Source organism: Heloderma suspectum, chromosome 3 (genome assembly GCF_057233095.1).
Source record: "Heloderma suspectum isolate Gila_16-S chromosome 3, 16-S_ref, whole genome shotgun sequence".
Classification (NCBI taxonomy): Eukaryota; Metazoa; Chordata; class Lepidosauria; order Squamata; family Helodermatidae; genus Heloderma; species Heloderma suspectum.
The window spans coordinates 93,070,376-93,085,003 of record NC_139460.1 but is presented as its reverse complement, the minus strand read 5'-3'; the positions used below and the strand labels follow the sequence as shown (position 1 = coordinate 93,085,003).

The following is a 14,628-nucleotide window of genomic DNA, read 5'->3' as shown; positions in this document are numbered from 1 at the left end:
AAAAGAAGAACTAGAAGAAAAAGAAGTGGAATATTAGAGACAGAAAATGCAGAAAGATTAAGCAACAGGGGACAACAAACATGCAGCTGGTGAGGGAGGAGGAAAGATACTTGTGGGAAACAGGAGTAGGGAACAAGAGATGGATCAAACTGTTCCAGTACATGAATCAAACTACACCTGCAAAGCTCTGGGAGGGCAAATAGGTGCATGGTGTGGTTCTGGGCAAGCCGGAGCCCATTCAAATGTTCTTTGATTGATATCCGGAATAATTTCTTTCTGACTGGGGTTCTCACAGTGGCAGTAGCATCTGCACTGACTTTCCATGTTAGTTAGTGGAATGTAAATATGATCTGTAATAAGTAAATACGATCACCAATGTTGCACTGCCTCAGGCTTGACAGCACTAGCACACGTGCATATCACACCATTTAGCCCATCCACACTGAATGCGGATCTGCAGTATGAACAACTGCCCTACTGGAGTAGACCAAAGTCCAGCACTCTGGGTCCAACAGAAGCCAGCCAAATGCCTCAGAAAACACAGAAGCAGGGCATGATGCCGATGTTCATCCCTGCTGTTTACCCACAGCACCTGGTACTAAGAAATACCACGGAAGTTCCCGTTTACCTGTTGGGAGTAAGAACAGCTAACAGCACAATCCTATGCATGTAAATTCCACTGAGTTACCTGGGATATTGCTCCCAGGTGAGTGCGCACAGGTTTGCAGCCTAACCGACCTATCCTCATAAATGGGGTTAATTCTTTTTTAAAGCTAGAGCCATCACCACATCCTGTGGTAATAAATTCCAGAAGTTAACCATATGCAGTATGAATACTTACTTCTGTTCATCTTTACTGCAGATCAATGTCACTGGATGAACCGAAAGTCTACGTCCACTCTGTCCAGACATTACCATAGATGTGTGAAACCCTTCTGGAGCTAGAACTGAGGACCAAACTACACATTACACTATTCACACAATTGCCAATTGCATGACTGGTTTTTTGTGTGTAAATTGCAGGGGGTTAAGCAATTGCTTGTGGCCAAGCAAGGATCTGAACCCAAATCTAGCCCTACCTAATCTAACACTCTAATTATGAGAATGTCACAGCTTGCAGGAAAAAAATAAAAATAAAAAGACAACCCCTCATCATCTAGTCTATGACCAGTTCAGTTTCTCAGTCTTTAGAGTCTAGACAGAGTTTACTCTATAGAGAGTATATTAAAGACCAGCCTTCTTTAGGGGCTTTCCAGATGTGTTGGACTGCAACGCCCATAATTCCCAGCTAGCATGGCCAATTGGAGTTGCAGTCCAACGCATCTGGAGGGCACCAGGTTGGGGAAGGCTGCTATAGACTATATAAGACCATGATAGACTACGGAGCTGTTTGCATGACACAACAGCCCACAGTGACACGATTTAGCCCACAGTGAGGCTGTGGAGCATGTGCAGCTGCCATTTTGAATATGCAACCCCCACTCAGGGGTTGTTGTGTCATGCGAACTCGGCAAGTATGGGTTACGCGAGGGTTAAACAACCCTCGCATAACCCATGGTCTGTTTTATTTATTTAAAACATTTCTTGGCCGCCTTTCAGGACAGAAGCCCTCCCAAGGCAGCTTACAGCAATAAATACATAAAAACAAAGTATTAAAAGGGCTAAAAACATAAAAACAATAATGAAAGCCAACAATAAAACTAGCAACAATGTTAACGTAACAGCAACAATAGCAGCCATATCAAGAGAAGGCCATGGTAAAATAATATGTTTTCAAGTCCTTCTTAAAAGCCTGCAATGACAGAGCATGGCGGACCTCCAATGTCAGCTTGTTTCAAAGGTGTAGGGCCCCTGCAGAGAAGGCCCTCTCCCGTGTGATCACCCACCTGACTGCTCTCATGGGTGAGCAAATGAGGAGGGCCTCTCTTTCTGATCTTAAAGTGCGGGCAGGCTGATATGGGTGAAGGTGGCCCTTCAAGTAACTTGGTCCCAACCCATTTAAGGCTTTAAAGGTCAAAACCAGCACTTTGAATTGGGCTCGGAAACACACTGGCAACCAGTGTAGCTGGCGTGATATAAGCATTATGTGATCGAAGTGCATCGCCCCCACCAACACTCAGGCGGCCGCATTCTGCACAAGCTGGAGTTTCCCAACTGTCTTCAAAGGCAGCCCCATGTATAGTGCATTACAGAAGTCCAGCCTGGACGTCACTAGTGCGTGGATAACTGAGGCAAGGTCCATCCTCTCCAGATAGGGCCACAGTTGGCATACCAGCCTACACTGGTAAAAAGCACTTCTGGACACCGCAGCCACCTGGGCTTCCCCAGTTAGCTCAGAGTCCAGGAGGACTCCCAGACTACGCACTTGGCCTTTTGAGGGGAAGTGCAACCCCATCTAAGACCTGTTGTAAACCTCCATCTGATGTAGTTGGTTTCCCAACCCACAGCACCTGTCTTGTCTGGATTAAGTATCAGCTTGTTTGCCATTATTCATCCCAAAACAGCCTCAAGAAACTAGTTCAAGAGTTCCACAGCCTCCCTGGGATGTGCAGATGGAAACGAGAAGTAGAGTTGGGTATCATCCGCATACTGATCACATTTCAGCCCAGACCTCTTGATGACTTCCCCCAGTGGTTTCATGTAGATGTTAAAAAGCATGGGGGACAAGATAGAACCTTGCGGCACCCCACAGGCTAACGGCCATGGGGTGGAACGGAAGTTCCCCAGCATCACCTTCTGAGGCTGCTCCTCCAGAAAGGACTGGAATCACTTTAAAACTGTGCTTCCCAAGCCCAATCCAGATAACAATCCAGAAGGATACCATGGTCGATGGTATCAAAAGCCGCTGAGAGGTCCAGAAGAACCAACAGGGTTGTACCCCTCCATCCGCTCCCCAGCAAAAGTCATCAACCAGGGCGACCAAGGCTCTTTCCATCCCATAACCAGGCCTGAGACCTGATTGGAATGGATCTAAGTAATCAGTTTCATCCAAAACAGTTTGGAGTTGTGAGGCCACCACATACTCCAGCACCTTGCCCAAAAATGGAAAATTTGACCCAGGGCAGTAATTATCTGGAACCATAGGATCTAAATTTGGTTTCTTCAGCAAGGGCCTCACCACAGCTTCTTTCAAAGCTGCGGGGACCTCGCCATCCCTCAAGGAGACATTTACCACCTCAGAGGACCAGATATCCAGCCCAGCTCTGGCAGATTTCACAAGCCAGGATCTAAGGGCAAGTAGTATGCCTCAGCCCTCCAAGCAGTTTGTCCACATCCTGAGGTCGCACAAGCCAAAAGGTATGCATAACATGACTAAATGGTGCACCAGCCCCGTCCATATCAGACTCTATCAAAACAATGTCATCCAAGTCAGCACAAATATGAGTAATTTTATCTGCAAAGTGTCTGGCAAATTGTTCACAGCAGGCCTTCGAGGGTTCGAGTTCTTGTGTTCCAAGGCCTACATCAAGACGCCTTTAACGACACGAACGAGCTCTGCTGGATGACATTGAGCAAATACAACAGTGGTGGAGAAGTAGCGCTCTTATCGTCGACACAGCCATTTTAGGGTTATGCGAGGGTTAAACAACCCTCGCATAACCCATGCTTGCTGGGTTTGCACAACACGACAACCTCTCAGCAGGGGTTGCATATTCTGCAGCTCGGTGCATGTTGAATAACCCACAAAGAGCTGCAGCATGTCAATCAAACCCTGGTTTATGTAAGCCGTGTACATGAATTTAGGTTTATTTTTTGGAATGAGACTAGAATCCAAAACCATTGTGTGATGGAAATGTTTAATAGATGACACACATTCTTAATTTAAATGACCCAGCATCTTTCAAGAGCCACAGCTCTTTCTATATAATTATGGACATTAAAAACTGACATTTTCCTTTGCTGAGCTGCATAATAAGGTGTGAGAAACTCTACCTTGCCGCTAGCTACACAGGGATCAGGTGTAGGCAGGTACTGTGATCTATGCAACAGAAATAAGATACTGAGTTACAGAGGGTGTTGCTATACAAGGGTGTACGATGTATGAAGCAAAGGCACTACTTGCTAGTTTCTTCACTGTCTCTGTATATTCTATCAAAATGCCAGGGTCTATACAATCTGTAACTAAATCAAGGCTCATCTCAGTAGAAAGATGCAGTTAGCATATGCATATGTAAGCCAATATGGACAACAGGTTCTTAGTACATTATCAAGGTTCAAACATACACACTGGCTGCATTCGGACGTCACTTTAAGCCATGGTTGCTTAATTAGCTACTCACAGTAGCTTATTTTTGAAATAGTCCACGATGCCCCGCCACACGATTGGGCTAACAAGCTACTGTGCCTAATCTGACCCATCCCCCCACCCCTTATCCCACTGCAGTCCTCCCGCCAGAGGAGTGATGCTATTTCACCCATTCATTGCATCACAGTAGGGGCTACAAGAAGTGAAATCCAGGTGTGAACCAAAAAGGAGGTAGTATAAATAAACCCTTGGAAGTTTGCAGGATTGAGACCAAACTTCACCCACAGCCTCTCCTAATCAGGACAGGAGGCACCTGATGCCCTATCAAGACCCTGTGTAATTACCCCAGAGGAGGGAAAATCCCAGGTGCACCAGAAAGGGGGTGGCACAAATAAACCCTTAGAAGTTTGCAAGATCGGGACAAAAGTTCATAGGCAGCCTCCCCTACTCGGGAGGCACCCGATGCACCCACAAAACCCTCAATTGCATATTTTCCCCACAGCCATTGCTGGCATAGACACCTTTAAATTTTCTCAATCTCGCTAAAGCGTTATAGCAGTATTGCATATCCACCCACCCACCCATAGACATTGCTGGCATAGATGCTTCTGTTCCCATTTGCACATTTCCAGCCATGGACACTACTGACTTAGTCACTTTAACATGTTCCCAATAGTGCTAAAGTGCTATAGCCTGGGAGGAGCAGAGTGGTAACAACCTGAACCGCTCTTGCCACACAACTCTATAGGTCACCAAAATAACCCAGTGACTGCCAGATGACACAGTAACGCACAATGGGTTAAATAATCCCTACTGCAGACCATGGGTTATCAGAGTAAGTTATTCTAGCCAAATAAGCCATCATGGGTTAAAAAATTCCCGACAGACAACACAATAACCCACGATGGATTACATAAGCCATCATGGTTTATTTAACCCATCATGGGTTATCGTGTCATCTGAACCCAGTCACGCATGGGAATTTCTTTTCTATTTAAAAAGAAAAAAAAAACAGTGGTGCAAGTCTCATCACAATAAAATGCTTCAGCCTTAAAAGAAAAGGGCAACTTCCACAGATGCAAGAAAAGCAGAGGCTACACAAAGTCTATACACCACAACACAGCGTAATTTGGCATGAATATAGTGCTTTAGACCAGCCTTCCTCAACCTACCCCCAGAGTTGTAGTCCAACACATCTGGAGGGCACAACGTTGGGGAAGGCTGCTTGAGACTATTGGCAGTGCTTCACGTACATAATTTCAGTTAGCCTTACAACAACTCTGTAAAAGTAGCCAGTAATATTGCAAAGAGGGCTCAGGCAGAGAGACAGTGGCCTGCCTGAGGCCATCAGTAAATTTAAGGCTGAACTGAGAATTTTCCAGCTTATTCTCTGAGCAACCATGCTGCCTCATCTCAACCTGCCTTGCAAATTAAGAAACCATTCTTTTGCCATGTGTACAGGTAAAAGCACTCCACAGGTTGCATGCATCACAAATGCCTTTTCTAAAAATAATAATAATGTGTCCCCCGCACCCACCCCCAGCATACTTGTTTTGCCTCATATTTCCTTGAAACTCTGCAACTGGCTTTTGTTATGTTTTACTAGCAATAAAGGCACTACATCAGGAATGGAGAATATACAGCCCTCCAGATGTTGTTCGACGGCGACTCCCATAATCCCTCACTATTGGCTATGCTGGCTAGGGCCAATAGCAATTGCAGTCCAACAACATCTGGAGGTCCACATGTTCCTTTCTCCTGCATTGTCCAGAGACGCTTCGGAAGTCTAACAAAGGAAACGGGGAGGGAATGAGAGGATGCACAAGCAGCGCTTCCTCTCCCCTCACTCTTTTAGAACGGCTAGAGCTGAGCCCACACATCTCCACCCACAAAACTAATTTGCACATCTTCTTCTCCTCCCGCCACCCATCTTATTTTAAACATCTGAAGCAACTGAAGTCCTTTCCTTTCAATAGGTTTTCAGAGGGTATAAATATTCCAGTGGAATATTTACACAAGGAAATACAAAATGTCTTGTACAACAATTTTCTGGTGTCTCCTAAGACAGCCTTCCAATCGCCATGCTGGCTGGGGATGACGGGAGTTGCAATCAAAAACCTCTGCAGGGCAATAGTTTTGGGAAGGTTATTGTAAAATATAGAACTACTGCAGGGTTTTCTGGACGTGTTTTTTCAACCTAGGCTAGCATATTCTTGGAATTTAGCAGAGTAAGTTTTTTTGCTTTTTTTTTACAAGTCCTGAATCCTCCTCTTAATGCTCAAGTTAATGATCTTGTCTGTAATTAAACTGCAAAAACTTGACACCTTTGCAAAGGGCAACTAGAATAAGAGCAATAGTAGCTAAAATAAGTCTGAGAAAAGAAATCCACTTATACCTCTTCCTAGAATCTTCTGCAGAACCTCTTTTTATACACCATTCAGGGGGAGATGCTCTTTCACTTCATGTGCAGAGGAATTCACCACAGATTTCCATGTTACTCAAATGTCTGGTTTTCTCACATGGCTTGGAAGGAATGCCATAATTATGAAACACTGAAAAAACAATAATTTCAAATAAATAAGTTCTTAAATTTCATAATTCCCAACAAATATGTCGCACTAATAGTTTTTAAGGTATGTAGATTCACGTAGATTTTTTAATTACCTCTTCACGCCATCAAACATCTAAGTATATCAAGTACTGTTAAATCTAAATCTGATCTTTAACCAAGCGTCATATTTTTGTGAGAAATAAGTTGCCTAAATTGTCAGTAATACTTGTATTTTTCTATTTATATGGTAAAAGTTAATTCCAGACAATACATCCTTAAGAACTACACAAAAGTGTCTTAGGATTAGGGCTATCCTCCAAGCTTCTAAGCATCTTAATATATTCTTTACACTGCTATTTTCAGAACACCACTCAAAAAGCCACTTTATATTCTATGAAATTCAAATCAGAGCAAAATCTTTTTGGAACAGCCAATCAGATGAGGTTTATGCACCTGTTCTTCCAGCTTTCCTACAGGGTTCTCTGTCTTTTTTGGCACAAAAATGTCTGACTTCTCTTTTCTTCACAACATTTTTTTCCTTAAAGAGGTTGTTATAAATATGCCCACAAATTTGGCATAAGGCTGTTCATGATCTTATGTTTTGCTACCAAGTCTAATATTTGATCTCACCAACCATTTAAGAGCATGTCCTAGGATTGCTTTACTGGGCAATCAGATTCTAATTTTAAAATGTATGCCCGTATTTTACCATCACAAAGGCTTCCAATGGAGGTCAAGAGGGGTATGGTAAAATGAGGACTACATATTGAGGGAGGAAAATACCCAACTGGTTCTGGATGGGCAATGACATGACTGCTTTACCACATAAACAGGCTCAACCTACATGGCAAGCACATGTGTGTGCAGTGTGCGTGGGGGGGGCTACATGCATGTATGTGTAGCGTGTGTTGGTAGTGTGCAGTGTGTGTGTGTACAAATGATTTGAGGGTCATCTTCCTATTTGGGGGGAATACATTTAGAGGCAATTTGGGAACATTGGCTTCCCTTTCTGCAAAATAGGCGTTTTCTTGCAGCAGACAACTATGGGTTCAGCTGTATTTGACAACCCTCTTAGCACCTACCAAAGAACACCGCTGATGGGTTTTTAAAAAAAAAAATTGGGGTGGGCTTGGGCTCCCTTAGGCAGCTAGCAAGCAGCAATCTCCAGCCACCCTATCCTCCATTTTTCTCTCGCCCAGAAAGCCTGTGAGCCCCATGTTTATTTATTTATTACACTTTTTAACCACCTGTATGCCCCAGCCGTGGGCTGCTAAGGTTTGGAGGTGCCGAGATAATAAGCCAGATCCAGGTTTGCTTACAAGGAGACTTTATTGAGTACTTGCAGCAGACAGGCATACCCAGTGGTTGGATCAGACAGCTTCTCTGAACCCAGAGCCATGGGGTAAAATGGGTTTTATACCATACATGTCAGCAGTGAGGCAGCATGACAGAAGCAAGCGTTAATTAGCGTTCATTTCCAGCTTTCCCAGCATAGGCTAATAGTACTTGTTCAGAGGGAAAACAATCAGAACTTTCCCAGCACAGCCAACTGTAAACACAGCCTAGGCAGAGCCTCACTTCTCAGGCGCATCCTAGGCCCTGATAAGATAAACGGTAGCTCGTTAACATGGAATGTGCTGAGGCAGCGATATCGACCTTTGACTCATCTTACCAGCCAAGAGGCCCACTAGCAAGGAAATTGCACTTATAATGAACCTAACCCAAGCATTATGGATCTCTAGGCCCCTCTAAAACTACAGGTGACTTGGTTACAGGCCTGCGGCCATTACACCGCCCAATAACCTAAGTCATCGGGTGGTGTACAACAATTAGAAACATAAAATACAAACAATAAAACAATGAATTTTAAAAAGTCATAATAAAACCAAGATAAAGCCAGCAACAAAAGAGAAGTACAATGATAAAAAAACACTAAATCAGTTCTTAAAATGCCTGGGAGAATAAGCAGTCTTCACCTCACACCAAAAAGTCCTTAATGTAGGTGCCAGGCGAGCCTCTCTGGGGAGAGCATTCCATAAATGGAGTGGTACCACTGAGAAGGCCTCTCTGTTGTAGCCACCTGGAGGAGAACCTCAGATGATGATCTTAGTGTCTGGGTAGATCAATGTGGAAGGAGAAGGCCCCAAGCCATATTTGTTTATTTTATATCCTGCGTTCCGTCCCAAAAATGGCACTCAAGGCAGCTTACAAAATATAGTTTAAAAATAAATTTTAAATTAAAATATAACATAAAACAATGAAAAACACAATTAGGACTAACTGTTAAAACCAGCATTTTGAACTGCACCCAGAAACAGCAAAGTATTGGCATAATATGACATTGGCCAGCCCCAGTAAGCAGCCTAGCCGCCTTATTTTGGACAACCTGAGGTTTGTAAAGGAAGCCCCACTCCTAACGCATAACGCATAGACAAACCTGCTCCTTTAGGGGGAGTGCAACACCCTCCAGAACAGCTTGAACACGACTTAACTGGACAGATGAACTTCCCACAATAAGTACCTCCACCTTGTCTGGACTGAGCCTCAGTATATTGGCCTTCAACTAGCCCATTACCATGCCTAATCACTGGTTAACATAATCAACTGCCTCACCTGTATTAGATAAAAAGGAGAGGTAGATCTGGCATATTGATGATACCTAAGCCCACATCCCTTGATACCCTCTCCCAGTGGTTTCATGTAGATATTGAAAAGCACAGGGCATATCAATAATCCCCCAGCACCACCTTCTGGAATCAGTCATCCAACGAGGAGCAAAACCACTGCAATACAGTGCCTGCACATCCCAACTCAGACATCCTATCCAGAAGGATACCATGGGTCGAAGGTATCAAAAGCCGCTGAGATGTCCAAGAGAATCAATGGAGTCGCACTCCCCCTGTCCCTCTTGAAACACAGGTAATCCCACAGGACAACCAAGCCAGTTTCCATTCCAAATCCAGGCCTGAAACTAGATTGAAATGGATCTAGAAAATCAGTTTCATCCAAGAGATACTAGAGTTGACTAGCAATCACCTGCTCAAGACCCTTGCCCAGAAAGGAGATGTTAGTGACCAGCCTATGGTTGGTTTCTTCTACTGAGTCCAGATTAGGTTTTTTCGGGAGTGGCTCAATTACTTCCTCATTTAAAGAGGTGGGTGCTGCCCCTTCTCTCAAAGAGGAATTTATAACCTCCTGGGCCCAGCCAGACATCCCTTCCAGACTAGACTAGGTCAGTCCAAAATAAAATGACCCTCATCCATGATTTGATTGTGGATGAGGGGGCTGACCTGGTATGTATTACTGAGACCTGGGTGGGGGAACCGGGAGGGGTTACTCTCTCCCAGCTGTGCCCTCCTGGGTATTCAGTGCAGCACCAACACCAACTCGAGGGTCGGGGAGGGGAGGTTGCCATGGTCTATAGGAATTCGATCTCCCTCTCTAGGCTTCCTGTTCATTTCAGTGCAGATCTTGAGTGTCTGTACCTTGTGCTGGGTACCCGGGACAGATTAGGGATTCTGCTGGTGTATCTGCCTGAGCTGACGGAGATGGTCTCGGACTTAGTGTTGAGGATCTAGGATGATGGCCCTGGGGATCTCAACTTCCCAAGGCTGCTGTATCTGAGATGACTCAGGACTTCTTGGCCACCGTGACAACCATGGGGCGGTCTCAACATGTCATTGGCCCAACACATGTAAAAGGACACATGCTTGATCTGGTTTTCTTGACTGGGCAGGAGGATGGTGATCTGAAAGCGGGGGAATTAATATCTGTCCCTCTGTCATGGTCAGATCACTTCCTGCAGAGGTTTAGACTCTCAGCAGCCTTCCCCCTCTGCAAGGGTGGGGAACCTATTAAAATGGTGTGCCCCTGGAGGCTAATGGATTCTGATGGATTCCAGAGGGCCCTGGGGGATTTTCCTGCTGGTATGGCTGGTGCTCCTCTCGAAGCCCAGGTCACTCTGTGGAATGCAAAGATGACTCAGGCGGTTGACACGATGATACCCAAGTGCCCTCTCCCTCTGAGCAGAGCCTGGCCATCTCCTTGGTATACGCTTGAGCTGGGGACAATGAAGCAAGAGGGGAGACAGCTAGAACCCAGGTGGAGGAAAACTCATGCTGAGTCTGACTGAACACAGGTTAGAGCTTATTATCGAGCCTACTCTGTGGTGGTAAGGGAGGCAAACAGACAGTTCTTTTCCACCAGCATTGCATCTTCTCAGTGTCGTCCAGTGGAGATTTTCTGAGTGGCTCACGGCCTGTTACATTCTGGGCCAGGGAGAGAGACTTTGGAACCCTCGGTAGGACGCTATGATAAGTCTGAACGGCACTTTGAAGATAAAGTCGCTCAGATTCATCATGAATTGGACACCATGATTAATGCAGTTCCATTAGTACAGGCGTTCAGAGCACCATCTGGTCCAGCTTTATTGGATGAGTTTCAGTTATTGAGGCCTGGGGATGTGGACAAGGTGCTTGGCAAAGTCCGATCGACTACCTGTGTGCTTGACCCTTGCCCTTCATGGCTTATTACATCAAACAAGGAGGGGATGTCTGGCTGGGTCCAGGAGGTTGAAATTCCTCCTTGAGAGCAGGAGTGGTGCCGGCCTCTTTAAAAGAGGTGGTAATCAGGCCACTCCTGAAAAAGCCTCACCTGGACCCAGAGGACATTAACAATTATACACCAGTGGCCAACAACCCCTTCCTGGGCAAGGTGCTTGAGCGGGTGGTTGCAGGACAACTCCAGGCACTCTTGAATGAAATGGATTATCTAGATCCATTTCAATCAGGCTTCAGGCCTGGTTTTGGAATAGAAACGACCTTGGTCGCCCTGTGGGATGACCTCTGCCGGGAGAGGGACGGGGGAGTGCGACCCTGTTGATTCTCCTGGACCTCTCAGTGGCTTTTGATACCATCAACCATGGTATCCTTCTGGATAGGTTGCCTGGGTTCGGAATTGAAGGCACTGCACTGCAGTGGTTCCGCTCCTACCTGGACGGCCAATTCAAGAAGGTGGTGCTGGCGGCTTATTGCTCTGTACCATGGAAATTCCCCGTTATGGATCACTGCCTTGTTGTGGTGAAGGGGCTTGCGTAACTCAGTGAAGCCATAAGCTATGCTGTGCAGGGCCACCCAAGACGAACAGGTCATGGCGGAGAGTTTGGACAAAATGTGGTCCACTGGAGAAGGAAATGGCAACCCACTCCAGTATTCTTGCCAAGAAAACCCCATGGAACGTATCACAAGGCTAAAAGATATGACACCAGAAGATGAGCCCCTCAGGTCGGAAGGTGTCCAATATACTACTGGGGAAGAGCAGAGGGAATTTCCAAGTAGCGCCAGAAAGAGTGAAGCGGCTGGGCCAAAGCCGAAAGGACACTCAGCTGATGGTGAAAAGAAAGTCCAATGCTGTAAAGAACAATATTGTTTAGGAACCTGGAATGTCAGATCAATGAATCAAGGTAAGCTGGAGGTGGTCAAACATGAGATGGCAAGATTGAACATCGACATCTTGGGAATCAGCGAATTAAAATGGACAAGAATGGGTGAATTTAATTCAGGTGACCATCATATCTACTACTGTGGGCAAGAATCCCTTAGAAGAAATGGAGTAGTACTCATAGTCAACAAAAGGGTGGGAAAAGCAGTACTGGGGTACAATCTCAAAAACGATAGAATGATCTCTGTACAAATCCAAGGCAAACCATTCAACATCACAGTTATTCAAGTCTATGCCCCAACCACTGAGGCCAAAGAAGCTGAGGTTGATCAGTTCTATGAAGACCTACAACACCTTGTAGAACTAACACCAAAAAAAGATGTCCTCTTCATCATAGGGGATTGGAATGCTAAAGCAGGAAGTCAAGAAATCACCAGGATAACAGGCAAGCATGGCTTTGGTGTACAAAATTAAGCAGGACAAAGGCTAATAGAGTTTTGCCAAGAGAACACGCTGATCATAGCAAACACTCTTTTCCAACAGCACAAGAGGCGACTCTACACATGGACATCACCAGATGGTCAATATCGAAATCAGATTGATTATGTCCTTTGCAGCCAAAGATGGAGCAGCTCTATACAGTCAGTAAAAACAAGACCTGGAACTGACTGTGGCTCAGATCATGAGCTTCTTGTTGCAAAATTTCGGCTGAAATTGAAGAACGTAGGGAAAACCACTAAACCATTCAGGTATGACCTAAATCATATCCCTTATGAATATACAGTGGAGGTGAGGAATAAATTTCAGGGATTAGACCTGATAGACAGAGTGCCTGAGGAACTATGGACAGAGGTCCGTAACATTGTTCAGGAGGCAGCAACTCAATCCATCCCAAAGAAAAAGAAATGCAAGAAAGCCAAGTGGCTGTCTGATGAGGCTTTACAAGTAGCTGAGGAAAGAAGGGAAGCAAAAAGCAAGGGAGAAAGGGGAAGATATATCCAACTGAATGCAGAGTTCCAGAGAATAGCAAGGAGAGACTAGAAGGCCTTCTTAAATGAACAATGCAAAGAAATCGAGGAAAACAATAGAATGGGAAAGACTAGAGATCTCTTCAAGAAAATTGGAGATCTCAAGGGAACGTTTTGTGCAAAGACGGGCATGATAAAGGACAAAGAAGGCAGGGACCTAACAGAAGCAGATGAGATTAAGAAGAGGTGGAAAGAATACACAGAAGAACTATACAGGAAAGATCCTAATGTCCCTGATAGCCATGATAGTGCGGTCACTGAACCTGAGCCGGACATCCTAGAGAGTGAAGTCAAGTGGGCCTTAGGAAGCATTAGTAACAACAAAGCTAGCGGAGATGACAGTATTCCAGCTAAGCTATTTAAAATTCTAAAAGATGATGCTGTTAAAGTGCTGCACTCAATATGCCAACAAATTTGGAACACTCAACTGTGGCCACAAGACTGGAAAAGGTCAGTTTACATTCCAATTCCAAAGAAGGGCAATGCCAAAGAGTGTTCAAACTACCATACAATTGCGCTCATTTCACATGCCAGCAAGCTTATGCTCAAAATCCTACAAGCTAGGCTTCAGCAGTATGTGAACGGAGAACTACCGGAAGTACAAGCGGGGTTCCGAAGAGGCAGAGGAACTAGAGATCAAATCGCCAACATTCGCTGAATCATGGAGAAAGCAAGAGAATTCCAGAAAAACTTCTATTTCTCCTTCATTGACTACGCTAAAGCCTTTGATTATGTGGATCACAACAAACTCTGGCAAATTGTTAAAGAGATGGGAGTACCAGACGACCTCACCTGTCTCCTGAGAAACCTGTACGAGGGTCAAGAAGCAACAGTAAGAACCGGACATGGAACAACCAATTGGTTCAAAATTGGGAAAGGAGTATGACAAGGCTGTATATTGTCGCCCTGCTTATTTAATTTATATGCAGAGTACATCATGAGAAACGCCAGGTTGGATGAATCACAGGTCGGAATTAAGATTGCCGGGAGAATTATCAACAACCTCAGATACGCAGACGATACCACCCTAATGGCAGAAAGCGAAGAGGATCTAAAGAGCCTCTTGTTGAGGGTGAAAGCGGAGAGTGCAAAAGCTGGTTTGAAACTCAACATTAAAAAAACGAAGATCATGGCATCTGGCCCCATCACTTCCTGGCATATAGAAGGGGAAGTAATGGAAGCAGTAACAGATTTTACTTCCTTGGGCTCCAAGATCACCGCAGACGGTGACTGTAGCCATGAAATTAAAAGACGCTTGCTCCTTGGGAGGAAAGCTATGGCAAACCTAGACAGCATAGTAAGAAGCAGAGACATCACCTTGCCGACAAAGGTTCGTATAATCAAAGCTATGGTTTTCCCAGTAG

The 14,628-nt window shown here is 44.9% G+C and overlaps 1 protein-coding gene across 4 annotated transcripts in view; it reads right to left on the bottom strand.

The window, feature by feature from the left end:
- The window catches only part of AGPAT3 (1-acylglycerol-3-phosphate O-acyltransferase 3), a 150,713-nt gene that overhangs the window by 115,209 nt on the left and 20,876 nt on the right, over positions 1 to 14,628 (bottom strand). For 2 of the 4 annotated variants that reach the window (XM_084843863.1, XM_084843865.1), the window contains one exon: positions 6,642 to 6,798. The exons of the other annotated variants lie outside the window; for them this stretch is intronic. The gene's annotated coding sequence lies outside the window, so the exon portion shown is untranslated. Of the gene's footprint in view, positions 1 to 6,641; positions 6,799 to 14,628 lie in introns of those variants that run through there. 4 annotated transcript variants of the gene reach the window in all.